Below are 11,419 nucleotides of genomic sequence, written 5' to 3'. Positions count from 1 at the left end.
TGGGCTTTTCCTTCCCGCTGATCCTCCTCCCAAACCCCACTCAGGTTCTCTCCCTCTTTTTATAATCAATTAATAAAGAATAAATGATTTTTAAACAATGGTGACTTTATTTCCTTTGAAAGCAAGCTGGGGGAAGGGGGAGGGTGGGTTCCTTACAGAGAATGAGTCAATAAAGGGGGCGGGTTTTCAGGAAGGATAAACAAACATAAATTTCACACTGTAGCCTGGCCAGTCATGAAACTGGTTTTCAAAGCTTCCCTAATGCGCAGCGCTTCATCGTGTGCTCTTCTAATCGCCCTGGTGTCTGGCTGCGAGTAATCAGCAGCCAGGCGATTTGCCTCAGCCTCCCACCCTGCCATAAAGGTCTCCCCCTTGCTCTCACAGAGATTGTGAAGCACACAGCAAGCAGTAATAACAATGGGGATATTGGTTTGGCTGAGGTCTGAGCGAGTCAGTAAGGATCGCCAGCGACCTTTTAAACGGCCAAATGCACATTCTACCACCATTCTGCACTTGCTCAGCCTGTAGTTGAACAACTCCTGACTCCTGTCCAGGCTGCCTGTGTATGGCTTCATGAGCCATGGCATTAAGGGGTAGGCTGGGTCCCCAAGAATAACAATTGGCATTTCAACATCCCCCACGGTTATTTTCTGGTCCGGAAAGTAAGTCCCTTGCTGCAGCCGTTTAAACAGATTGGTGTTCCTGAAGACGCGAGCGTCATGAACCCTTCCCGGCCAGCCCACATGGATGTTGGTGAAACGTCCCTTGTGATCCACAAGTGCTTGCAGCACCATTGAGAAGTACCCCTTGCGGTTTATGTACTGGGTACCCTGGTGCTCCGGTGCCAAGATAGGAATATGGGTTCCATCTATCGCCCCACCACAGTTAGGGAATCCCATTGCAGCAAAGCCATCCACTATGACCTGCACATTTCCCAGAGTCACTACCTTTCGTAGCAGCACCTCCGTGATTGCTTTGGCTACTTGCATCACAGCAGCCCCCACAGTAGATTTGCCCACTCCAAATTGATTCCCGACTGACCGGTAGCTGTCTGGCGTTGCAAGCTTCCACAGGGCTATCGCCACTCGCTTCTCAACTGTGAGGGCTGCTCTCATCTTGGTATTCTGGCGCTTCAGGGCAGGGGAAAGCAAGTCACAAAGTTCCATGAAAGTGCCCTTACGCATGCGAAAGTTTCTCAGCCACTGGGAATCGTCCCACACCTGCAACTCTATGCGGTCCCACCAGTCTGTGCTTGTTTCCCTGGCCCAGAATCGGCGTTCCAAGCCTATAACCTGGCCCATTAACATCATAATCTCCAAAGCACCGGGGCCCGCGGTCTCACAGAATTCTGTGTCCGTGTCCATGTCCTCATCACGCTGGTCGCTGCGCTGCAATCGCCGCCTCCTCCTCCTCGCCTCTTTTTTCTGGTCCTGGGTAAGCATAAACTCCACGAGAACGCGCGAGGTGTTTACAATGTTCAAGACTGCGTTCTGGAGCACAACGGGATCCATGCTTGCTGCGGAATGGAGTCTGCAGAGTTCACTCAGGAAAAAAGGCGCGAAATGGTTGTCTGCCGTTGCTTTCAGGGAGGGAGGGGGAGGCTGTACCCAGAACTACCTGCGACAATGTTTTTTGCCCCATCATGCACTGGGGTCTCAACCCAGAATTCCAAGGGGGGTGGAGACTGCGGGAACTATGGGATAGCTATGGAAAAGCTACCCACAATGCAACGCTCTGGAAATCGATGCTACTACGGTAGCTTGGACGCACACCACCGAATTAATGGAGCCTAGTGTGGCCGAATACATTCGAATTTATAAAATCGGTTTCCTAAATTCGAATTATATAAATTCGGATTAATCCTGTAGTGTAGACATACCCTGGTTCTGTGATGCTGTGCTGAATCTGTGCTCCTCCTTCTGCCTGCCTTTGATGAGTGTGTCATTGTGTGTGTGTCATGAGTGTGTCACTGGACTATAAGGTATAAGGACTATAAGATAGAAAGCTGGCTAGATCGTCGGGCAGCTCAACGGGTAGTGATCAACAGCTCGATGTCTAGTTGGCAGCCGATATCAAGCGGAGTGCTGCAGGGGTCGGTCCTGGGGCTGGTTTTGTTCAACATCTTCATTAATGATCTGAATGATGGGACAGATTGCACCCTCAGCAAGTTCGCGGATGACACTAAGCTGGGGGGAGAGGTAGATATGCTATAGCAGAGGTGGGCAAACTACGGGCCACATCCGGCCCATGGGACCGTCCTGCCTGGCCCTTGAGCTCCTAGCCGGGGAGGCTAGTCCTCAGCCCCACCTCTGGATAGAGGTCAGGGGGGCAGTCAGGGGACAGGGAGCAGGGGGGTTGGATAGGGGTGGGGTCCCAGGGGGGAGGTTAGGGGCGGGGGGTCCTGGGAGGGGGCGGTTAGGGGACAAGGAGCAGGGAGGGTTGGATGGGTCAGTGGTTCTGAGGGGGGCAGTCAGGGGGCGGGAAGTGGGAGGGGGCAGATGGGGGGCGGGGGCCAAGCTGTTTGGGGAGGCACAGCCTTCCTTACCTGGCCCTCCATACAGTTTTGCACCCTGACGTAGCCCTCGGGCCAAAAAGTTTGCCCACCCCTGTGCTATAGGGTAGGAATAGGGTCCTGAGTGATCTAGACAAATTGGAGGATTGGGCCAAAAGAAATCTGATGAGGTACAAGTGCAGAGTCCTGCACTTAGGACGGAAGAATCCCATGCACTACTACAGGCTGGGGACCGACTGGCTAAATGACAATTCTGCAGAAAAGGACCTGGGGATTACAGTGGATGAGAAGCTGGATATGAGTCAACAGCGAGTCCTTGTTGCCAAGAAGGCAAACAGCATATTGTGCTGCATTAGTAGGAGCATTGCCAGCAGATCGAGGGAAGTGATTATTCCCCTCTATTCGGCACTGGTGAGGCCACATCTGGAGTATTGCGTCCAGTTTTGGGCCCCCCGCTACAGACCAAGGACAAATTGGAAAGAGTCCAGCAGAGGGCAACACAAATGATTAGGGGGCTGGAGCACATGACTTATGAGGAGAGGCTGAGGGAACTGGGATTGTTTAGTCTGCAGAAGAGAAGAGTGAGGGGGGGATTTGATAACAGCCTTCAACTACCTGAAAGGGGGTTTCAAAGAGGATGGAGCTCAGCTGTTCTCAGTGGTGGCAGATGACAGAACAAGGAGCAATGGTCTCAAGTTGAAGTGGGGGAGGTCTAGGTTGGATATTAGGAAACACTATTTCACTAGGAGGGTGATGAAGCACTGGAATGGGTTACCTAGGGAGGTGGTGGAATCTTCATCCTTAGAAGTTTTTAAGGCCCGGCTTGACAAAGCCCTGGCTGGGATGATTTAGTTGGGGTTGGTCCTGCTTTGAGCAGGGGGCTGGACTAGATGACCTCCTGAGATCTCTTCCAACCCTAACCTTCTATGATTGTGCAAAATGGAGAGAGGTGTATGAAATGAAGGTAGAGTTGTAGGACTGGACCCAGCAGGACTGAACCAGCATTACCCACCCATCTTTTCTGATAAAAACTGCATTTTGGGACAGAGTGTGCCCCTAATAGTTAGAAATACAAAACATTTGAGCACAGCCAACCCGGGGATGAGATTTGAGCGTTGGTTGGTGGTTTTCTTTCTTTTGTTTTTTGGCAGGGAAAGGACAGTTTGGTTTTTGGTGAATGGAGAGGAGGAAGAGTACAGAAAGACCAAGGACAAAGGAATATAGGGCAAGGAGGCTAGACTGAGATTAAAACTATGTCTACACTACAGACTTTATGCAGCTGCACCGCTGTAAGTTCTCTTGTGTAGCCGCTCTATGCCAATGGGAGAGAGCTCTCCCACTGGCATAACTAAACCATCCCCAATGAGTGGTGGTAGCTCTGTTGATGAAGAGCATCTCCCATTGACATAGTGCTGTGCACACTGGTGCTTTTGTCAGTTAAACTTATGTTGGTCAGGGGTGTGTTTTTTCACACCCCTGACAGACAAATGTTTTGCCAACAAAAATGCTAGTGTAGACAAAGCTTTAAGGGGGAAATGTATGAGTGGAGTAAAGGAAAGGAACCCAGAAAATTCTGCATAATTGGCAGGTGACCCTAATCTCATTGTCTCCCTTTGCTCACACATACAGAGTAGATTCATGACCAAAGAGCAGAATGTAGAGATGGAAAAAGCGTCTAAGATCCTTCATACCAGTGGTTCTCATCCAGGGGTATGGAGAGGTCTTCCAAGGGGTACATCAGCTCATCTAGGTATTTGCCTAGTTTTATAACCGGCTACATTAAAAGCATTAGTGAAGTCAGTACAAACTAAAATGTCATATAGACAAATGAGAAAGTAAGCAATTTTTCAGTAATAATGTGCTGTGACACTTTTCTATTTTTATGTCTGATATTGTAAGCAAATAGTTTTAAGTGAGGTGAAACTTGGGGTATGGAAGATATATCAGACTCCTGAAAGGGGTACAGTAGTCTGGGAAGGTTGAGAACCACTGCTTCTGACCATTTCCACTGCCAATGCAGGATTGTTCCCTGCTTAATATTTTCAAGTGATTTCCGTAGTCAACATCTGCCTACCTCCAGCCAGTTAACCTTCCCGGCTCTAGCTCTGATTACTTCCAGCAACTGGGATTCTACCACTTTTTTCACAGGGCTGGCCCACGGTCTAGGTCACCTTTGGAATCTCACCACCATTGAAATTAGGGCAGGCTTTTCCATTAGGTCACCTAGTTACCTCTCAGGGCAGGATCATTCCCTACAGCTCCCATTCTTATGACTTGTCCAGTTCAGTTTTACGTGTCTCAGGCAATAGGGCTTCCACTCTGGATGCTTTCACTAGCTCAGGACTTGTCTGCACTGAGGATTTGCCCTGGTCACAGCCACCGGTAGCTGGCCACCAGCATAGCTCTATAAATCCATATTTGCACTGATGTGTGTGGTTTGCCCCAGTTTCAAGCAGGGTTAAGCTGCACTAGTGTTAATCACGGCATTGGCTGTGTATACTAGGGGTTTGCATGGGGGCAGTTACACTAGCAGCTGTGGCTGGAAATCCCAGCGTAAACGAGGCCTCAATTCCATCCCATTTATTTCAAAGCCATTCCTCTGTGAACCACCCTAAACACATTTCTTCTCTCCTCCCCCCCACCCCCATAGTGATTCCTTTCGAACACTGAATGGCTATGAGGACAACGCTTCGGTTCCTTCATGTTCTTTGATAAACAAGTCTTTTTGCTTACAGAATAAGCTAATCGCCTGGAGGTTTGGTGATGCCAGGCCACAATCTTCCATGGCATTGTCCTCTCTTGAAGGCCCAGTTTGATCTCTGCAAAGTTGTCTTTGCTGAAGGTAACCCCCCCTTCCGCCTCATATTTCTCCTAATCTGTTTTTTATGCAGTATCATTCAGGTTCAATATCCCCACTGATATTTAGATGCAGTAAAAGTGATCAAGGAGGATAAATTGCAGCTAGATGGCCAGCTAAACTGTCTGGCCACTAAGTGTTCTGTTAGCCGCAAATTTACTTTACCACAGCACGTAATCCTTAAATGAATGCCTCTAATTGTGAATAGATATTTACAACAGACCCTGCCAGGGATCTGAAAACCTGCAATGGGCCTCATGTCCACCACTAAATCCCCTGGCATCTGTTCGCGTGTTCTTATCAAGCACATGCTCCCCTGGTGCAGTGTTCAGGCCCACTGTAGCCCTAAGAGCTGCAGTCTAAAGAGTAAATCCATGCATTCCTGGAAAATGTTAAGTCCCATTCATGTTGTCAGGCAGTGAGGAGAGTTACAGGGTGTACCTGCCTCCAGGCATCTCTGTCAGTAGTGAGATTTTCAGAATGGTTTGAACTGAATCCACCCCCTCTCCCCCGTGGCAGGTCCCTATTCTGTGGTGGGCTGACCCTTAACCAAAGAGAGGCTCTTTGCCTGTGACCCCCTCCCTGCTCCCGCTGGCCTTCTTAACCTGTGCCAGCCAAGCTAGATCCTTATTTTTAGTTGCTTTCTCCCCGAGACCTCTGACTCGCCTTAATGTTCAGATTGCTCTTGACTCACACAGTGTTCTTCCAAAGCGTCTCAGGTAAGAGTTTCCTCTTTCTAGCTACTGGGTTTCCAGACAGGTGTCTGCTTGCTATTGCTCCTCTCCAACACCTAGGGTGACCAGATGTCCCGATTTTATAGGGACAGTCCCGTTTTTTGGGTCTTTTTCTTATATAGCCTCCTATTACCCTTCCTATTACCCCCCACCCCCATCCGGATTTTTCACATTTGCTGTCTGGTCACCCTACCAACACCTGTTCTTTGTCTCAAAGACCCCCGGTACTGACTTGGTCCTTACAGTAGCCCTCACCCTTTGAAGGTGTGGGGGAGAGGGATGAATACTCAATGGTGTTTTTCTGGCTTCTCTAGCTTCACTTTTCTCCTCACCCAGTAACAGGGACAAGATTTTTTTTTTTAAAGAATAATATTTCTTCTCCTTCCCTGTTTTCTAAATGCACCAGCTGCCCTTCCCATCCCTGCTACTTATCTAAGTATGTTTATAGCTCCCTTGAACTAGACTGGACCTCTCACTCTCTTCCTCCAGATCTCTGGGGATGATTTGCCCAGTCCCTGAGGAGAGTGTGTGTGAGTGCCAAAGTAACCTTTGGGTGGGGTAGAGTTTACTTCACTGCCCTTCTCCAGGGCCTAAAAAAAACCAACTCCCACAGAAAAGCACACGGAGACCCACAATTCAGTCACTGGGGATTTTCAGCAAGGATTGCACAGGGTCAGCCTCCCATAATCAAGTCCAAAAAGAACAAAATAAATTTATTTAATTATTAAATACCAGCTTTATCAAATCGTGTCATGATAAAGAAACATCATAACTTAATTTCTATAACATAACATGGCTACTTTATAATCCACATATATTACCTTCAGCGATACATAAACATAAATAAAGAACACAACATTAAATCTAAACAGGTCAGTCCGCACAGAAATACAGTGAGAAGTAACTGAGTTTCCAAAATCTTAGATTGAGTTCACCTGAGTCTCAGTTACAGTCTTTGATCACCAAAATCTATACAGGCTGCTGGTCAAAAGCACTGCAACAGTAACTTCCCTCCACTTGCTCGTAGAAATCTTCAGCTGGAATCCATGCAGACTCTTCCTCCTCCTCTGCTGAAATCACTCTGTTAGCTAGTTAGCTAACTAATTAGCCAATTACTCAGTTTAAATATATAGATTTTTTTTTTAAAAACCCTGTAACAAGAAAAATACGAAACTGAGAATAGCAAAATATAAATGACTCTTTCCACATCATCCCATCTTAAATAAGAGAAGAGTTGGTGAATCATACTGGTTGAGACCATTTAACTAAAACGATCTGGCTAAAATCAAGCAACATTCCGAGTGTACAATTAAAATTAAATACAATAAATTAGTTTTCCCTCCCAATTTCCTCTTTCCATAACTAACAGTGCCAGGGCTTCCCTGTTGGAGAGTTAACAACATCACTAAACTGCTGCAAAATGCTTCAGAGTTAGGGAAAATGGCCTGCTTTCTGCTCCTCTGGTTCAGCTTCTCCTAACCCACGCCGGGCACGTGGCCTTTTGTGCTCTCATGGAGTCTAAGTCCAGCTGCAGGGAACCTATTGAGCATACCCAGAACTGCCACACCCAATCCAGAAACTTCTGGGTGTGGAGTGCTAATTGTACATCAGCCTAGCACGGTGGTTTTCAATTTGTGCTCTGCGGATCCCTGGAGTTCTGCAGATTATGTCTAAGGCGTCCGTGAAAGGTGACTATGAAAATAGTTTCAGATCCCAGAAAAGGCATTCTGTTTTTCCTGATCAATCAAAAGTATGTGAATATCCCCACCTACTGGTCAAAACCCAGAAGTGTTCTCGTTACCATAGCAGCCCACGGTTTAGTGCCCTTTCTCATGCTGCATCAAATGCCATACCCAGCACATGCAACATTGGTAGTTGAATTCTGTTCACTCAGTTTTCAGTCTAAGGCTTCTATGGTAAGGGTCCATGGACCAGAGATTGAATTTCCAAAGGGATCCGCACCTCCATTTGAAATTTTCTGGAAATGGAAAATGTTGCTAGGCCAGTGGTTATCAGCCATCACTCAGGGCAGGTCTACACTACAGCCAGGATCGACGCTCTGAGATCAATCCACTGGCGGTCAATTTAGCGGGTCTAGTGAATACCCGCCAAATCGACAGCAGATTGCTCTCCAGTCGACCCCTGTACTCTACCCCCAACGAGAAGAGTAAGGTAAGTCGACGGGAGATTTTCTCCCGTTGACCCCCCACGGTGTAGACCCCGCAGTAACTCAACCTAAGGTACGTCGACTCCAGCTACGTTATTCACATAGCTGGAGTTGCGTAGCGTAGGTTGACTTACCACGGTAGTGTAGACATAGCCTTAGACACTACTCATTCCCATTCCTCCTTCTCTATAGAGCTCTTAAAGAGATATCTAGCATTAGGCACATGGGTTACACCAACAAAATGAACATTCAGATTGAGGCTCAAAATAGACTGCAGTACATTGTTCAAATGAGCATCCACTTGCCCTGGTTTTGTGACTGTATATGTGGCTATCAGACATATCATTTGATGACAGGGTACATTTCTTAAGAGGATGACATGAATTCCATGGAGTATGGAAAGGTGGAATTAAATAGAGATAGAGGATTCATAAAACCTGCTATTCCTGTCTGCATCCTCAGGTTTTGTAATAGGCTCAGACAGTCCACACTGAGCTCTGCTACCCAGTGATGTCACTGAGAGCTGAAATCACAAAAGACCTGGGTTAAGCGGTGGAACATCGAACATGGCATCGCAGAAGGGGCAGTGAGTGTCCAACAGTGGCAGCATGCCACCAGTGGCAGCAGAGAAAGCAGCGGAGGCCGCAACAACCACCAGCTGCAGAGGCGCACAGCAACCACAGACATTGCTCGATGTCTCCCTCCCCCGACTGGACCTTTCCCCCTGTGAACCCTGGATCTTCGCTAACCAAGGACTGCCAGTGACAAGTGGGGTGCAGCGGAGGGAGAGGGGAGTGATGTGTTAAAGGGACATTCATTCGTTGGATTTTCCTATCGCAAGGTGAGAAACTAGGCAAAGGGCACTGCCCAACGCACTGTGGGGTTGGGTTTTTGCTTATGGTTACATACTTTTGAATGTGGTTGTGGTGTTTTCCCAAACTAATGCTTGGTTCCTTTTCCCTTTTATTAAAAGTTCTCTTTTGTTACCACAGACTCTGTGCTTGCGAGTGGGGAAATATTGCCTCTTAGAGGTGCCTGGGGTGGGGTCAAGTGTTCCCAGATTACTGGGTGGGGGCTCGAGCTGGTTCTATTTTTAATTGTTAAGAAGAACCCCTAGATATTGAACCTGGCCCTTGTTGCTGGCAGAAGGGTTACACTGGATTACTACATTCCCTGTCACGCATCTTAGTGGATATGTGTTGATATTTTAAACTACGAATGAGCTTCACACGGTGTCTTCTATTTCAATAAGAGCAAGACAGAGAGGTATAAATTCAGCTCTTGGAAATACACAGTACAAGGCTGTACTACATACCAGCTCCTCTCTTAAATGACTGTCTTGTTCTTCTGATTTCCAACTTTCCTTTGATATATATAAAATATGTCTTTAATTGTTAGGGTTGCAAAGAGAATCTCAGAAATGTGACCCAAGGATAAACTAATGCAGAGACGTCTACTGGAGCCTGCAGATTGCCTGGAACAATACCTCTGAGAGGTATGAACTCTCCCATTCTTCTCAGTGAGGTCTTAACTCAGACATTAGTTTACAATGGTGACATTTTAAATTATTTCATTTCTCACGGATTTGCACAATTTGCTCCAACTCTCATTTTGTTGCCACAAGTAGGTGGTATTTAGGAGAAACCATCATTTCCCTCCCCACCCCCAGTTAACATGGAGCCTGACAGAGCCCAGTATGGACACCTTCAGCCTCACTGAAGATGAGCCAGTGACATTCAGAGAACGTGCATTATCATATCTTAAGCATCTGCCTAATATACTGTGAGCGGCATCTCATGCTAACAACTCATTTGGGCGGAGCTTAGAAGAGCCTTGCCACCTTTCCCCTCCCCCGAGCCTGACCCCTGGATGTACAATCGAAAGTTAATATAAACAAATCTACACACTAAGTGTGTGTGAAATGTGAAGAACCTCTTGTTATGTGCAGGAAGAAAAGGATCAGGATGGATCTGAAAATGGTTCCCCAGCATAGAACTCTTGTTTACACTCTGGCTATTTACCATTTATTGCTTAACTTTTATCCTCTTAATTACTCACTCCCTTTATCAGCTGCTTGTGTGTGAATAAAATATGGATATTATTAAAATGAGCAAGTTTACTATAAGGAACTGGGGTATATATTATTAATTATTTATTTGTGTTTCCCCGATGAAGTGCTAGATGCTTGCCAGACATTCAAGAAGGCTCAGTCCGTGCCCCAAGAAGTTCACAAACTAAGGACAGGCAGGCAGACAAGTAGATAGAGGTCAGGGTAGGGGAGCAATGAAAGGAATTTTCTATACAAATCAGTTACAGGCAGCACAGCAGAAGTGGGTTCTTAAGGAGTTAAAAGCAGGAGAGAATAGGGGCCTGGTGGATGAATTCAGAGAAATCATAGCGTTCAATTCCCAGAGGCCCGCTGGGTCACCTTGTGCATGGCACTTCACTTCCTTGTGTCTGTTTCCACATCTGTAAACCGGGGATACTGATACTGACCTCCTTTGTAAAGCACTTTGAGATCTACTGATGAAAAGTGCTATTTGAGAGCTAGGTATTATTGTTATTTATTATTCTAATAATTATTCTAATGTTATTTATTATTCTAATGTGGGGTCATGTGGAAGGAAGCATAGATGGACTATAAGGTGGATTGAAAGCTGGCTAGATTGTCAGGCTCAATAGGTAGTGATCAATGGCTCAACGTCTAGTTGGCAGCCGGTATCAAGAGGAGTGCCCCAGGGGTCGGTCCTGAGTCCAGTTTTGTTCAACATCTTTATTAATGATCTGGATGATGGGATTAATTGCACCCTCAGCAAGTTCGCAGATGACACTAAGCTGCAGGGAGAGGTAGATACGCTGGAGGGTAGGGATAGGGTCCAGAGTGATCTAGACAAATTGGAGGATTGGGCCAAAAGAAATCTGATGAGGTTCAACAAGGACAAGTGCAGAGTCCTGCACTTAGGATGGAAGAATCCCATGCACCGCTACAGGCTGGGGATCGACTGGCTAAGCAGCAGTTCTGCAGAAAAGGACCTGGGGATTACAGTGGACGAGAAGCTGGATATGAGTTAGCAGTGTGCCCTTGTTGCCAAGAAGGCCAACGGCATATTGGGCTGTATTAATAGGAGCATTGCCAGATCGAGGGAAGT

Source organism: Emys orbicularis, chromosome 6 (genome assembly GCF_028017835.1).
Source record: "Emys orbicularis isolate rEmyOrb1 chromosome 6, rEmyOrb1.hap1, whole genome shotgun sequence".
In the NCBI taxonomy this organism is placed as follows: Eukaryota; Metazoa; Chordata; order Testudines; family Emydidae; genus Emys; species Emys orbicularis.
The sequence above is the reverse complement of the archived record's forward strand: the minus strand, read 5'-3'. Positions refer to the sequence as shown.